Raw genomic sequence first — 3,029 nt, forward strand, 5'->3', positions numbered from 1 at the left:
CTTTGGTGATGAACAGCAGCATGGAAGTGTAAGCCAAATAAACCCTTTCCTACCCAACTTGCTTCTTGGTCATGATGTTTGTGCAGGAATAGAAACCCTGACTAAGACATTTATCCAGTCATTTTGCTGGTTGTACCGGTTGACTTTTAATAGTTCTGCTATGTGTATGTACCTATACACATCTATATGAATTGTTCTTTTCGGTTTTCATTTGTTTTGTGTGGAAGTGGGGATCAAACCTAGGGCTTTACACATGTAATCTCCTGGAACTGGAGTCACAGGTGGTTGTGAACCATCATGTGGGATGCTGGGAATCAAACCAGCTAGTGCTCTTAACTGATGAGCCATCTTTCCATCTTGAGAGTTGTCTTTACTAAAAAGAACTGTTATCTTTTTTATTCATAAATTTATTTTATTATTTACTTACTTAGTGTGTTTGTGTGCACACACATTAGTGCACGTATACCTGAAATGTATGGTGCATGTCAGAAGGCAACCTTTGAGAATCAGTTCTCTCCTTCCTTTCACGTGGATCTCAGGGATCAAGCTCAGTGGTCAGGCATGGTGGCAAGTGCCTCTATTCATTTAACCAAGAGTCACTGTGTGTAGATACATGTGTCTGTGTATGGGTATGTGTTACATGTGGCTTTTGCTACACCATGGACCAATTGCTGGGTGGAAGGAATAGGCAGGACAGATGCAGGAGAGGAAGGGAGAGTTCACCATGCTTCGGAGAGAAAAAAAGCCAAGTAGCCATATGAGATCTCAGTTGGAGTGGCCATAGGCCACTTCTATAGGTGAGCAGTTGTGAATGAACTCCAGGAATTGACCACACTACCAGTCCCCACACAAAAGATATTGATTGATTGATATTGATTGGATCTGTGGATGAAAAACATAGACACACACAGTTGTTCAAGTTCAACTTGTCTTTTTTTTTGTTTGTTTGTTTTTGGTTTTTGGTTTTTCAAGACAGGATTTCTCTGTATAGCCCTGGCTGTCCTAGAACTCACTTTGTAGACTAGGCTGGCCTTGAACTCAGAAATCTGCCTGCCTCTGCCTCCCAAGTGCTGGGATTAAAGGCATGTGCCACCACTGCCTGGCCAACTTGCCTTTTTGGCACAATTGCTAGGCGATACTTATCTCCTGCCTGGAGAATAGTGCCCTTATCAATACTCTTAGCTCTGCACCTCTTCACCTGCCCTCAACTTTAGTTGCTCAGTTACATTTAGTCTCAGTTCAACTTTCACAACTGCTCGCCTGTAGAAGTGGCCTGTGGCCACTCCACCTGAGATCTCACATGGCTGCTTGGCTTTTCTCTCTCCAAAGCATGGTGAACTCTCCCTTCCTCTCCTGTATCTGTCTTGCCTATGGGGACCCAGAAGTCCTGCCTATACCTTCCACCCAGCAATTGGCCCATGGCTTCTTTACTGATAGATCAAGAACCAATAGGAGAACAGGACCTTCACATCAGAACCAGTCCTACAGGTATGTACAGGGACCTGCAAAGGCTAGAAACACTGGATTCCCTGGAGCTGGAGTAGAAAGTGGTTATAAACCACACAGCATGGTTTCTGAGAATTGAACTCTGGTTCTCTGGAAGAGCAGTAAGAACCCTTAATACTGAGCCATCCCTTCAGCCCTGCTTTCAATTCTTGAAGTGTCTATATAGAAATAGAATTGATGAATCAGAGATTGTGTATTTTTAAAGAAGCATTGCAAAGTGCTGGGCGGTGGTGGCGCACGCCTTTAATCCTAGCAGTTAGGAGGCAGAGGCAGGCAGATCTCTGTGAGTTCAAGGCCAGCCTGGTCTACAAGAGAGTTCCAGGACAGTCAGGGCTACAAAAGAAATCCTGTCTTGAAAAACAAAATCGGGCTGGTGAGATGGCTCAGTGGGTAAGAGCACCCGTCTGCTCTTCCAAAGGTCCGGAGATCAAATCCCAGCAACCACATGGTGGCTCACAACCATCCGTAACGAGATCTGACTCCCTCTTCTGGAGTGTCTGAAGACAGCGACAGTGTACTTACATATAATAAATAAATAAAATAAATCTTAAAAAAAGAAAAAGAAAATCAATCAAAAGAAGCATTGCAAGGCATGACAGTGCACGCCTTTGATCTCAGCACTCATCAGAAAGCAGAGACAGACAGATCTCAGGGCACTCAAGGCAATCCTGGTCTACATGGTAAGTTCCTGGATGGCTAGGGTCTACAGAGAGACTAAAACAACATACACATGTTGATGTTTGGTCTGTTGCTGTGTATTATAATGTACATTTACCAGCTTTTGTTGTGCAAGCCTTGCTCCTTAATTTAAAACTATTGGTTAATAAAGATGCCTACATCTGGGCAGAAGACAGGTAGGTGGGGCTTTGGTTCCTGAGCTTGGGGGTCTGAGGAGAGACCATGAGGAGAGGGAGAAGGATTAGGAAGAAGATGCCAGAGGAAGGGAGAGCATGGCATGAAGGTCGCCCAGTTGGAGTATGAACTAGTTCTAGTAGCTAGAACATGGCAAGTTATATTGTGATGTTATTGACAGAGAAGTAGACTAACTTAGAGGGTAGATATCTGCCCAGCTCTAGTGCTTTTAGGGCTTATTATAATTATAAAGGTTTTGTGTCTTTTATTTGGGAATTAAATGATCTAAGATCTAATTAATGTTTATTACCACACAGAGAGGGGGGAGGAGAGAGAGAGAGAGAGAGAGAGAGAGAGAGAGAGAGAGAGAGAGAGAGCACTACCTGTTTTTACAGTAATTGTCTCTTTGTATATGCCCATTATCAAAGCACACATTTTCCAATTTCTCCATATCTACCCAGCACTTTTGTGTGCCTTGACAGGGTCTCATGTAATCCAAGCATGCTTAAAACTTGCTACATAGCAGAATATTGTCTTCAGCTGCAGATCTTCCTATTTCTACCTCCCAAGGCCTTGGATTACACAGGCATGTTCTACCATGTCCAGTTTAGTCTGGCTGAAACAACAACAACAACAAAAATAATCAGCACGGTGCCATATGCCTGCATTTG

This window comes from Mus caroli, chromosome 16 (genome assembly GCF_900094665.2).
Source record: "Mus caroli chromosome 16, CAROLI_EIJ_v1.1, whole genome shotgun sequence".
Taxonomy (NCBI): domain Eukaryota; kingdom Metazoa; phylum Chordata; class Mammalia; order Rodentia; family Muridae; genus Mus; species Mus caroli.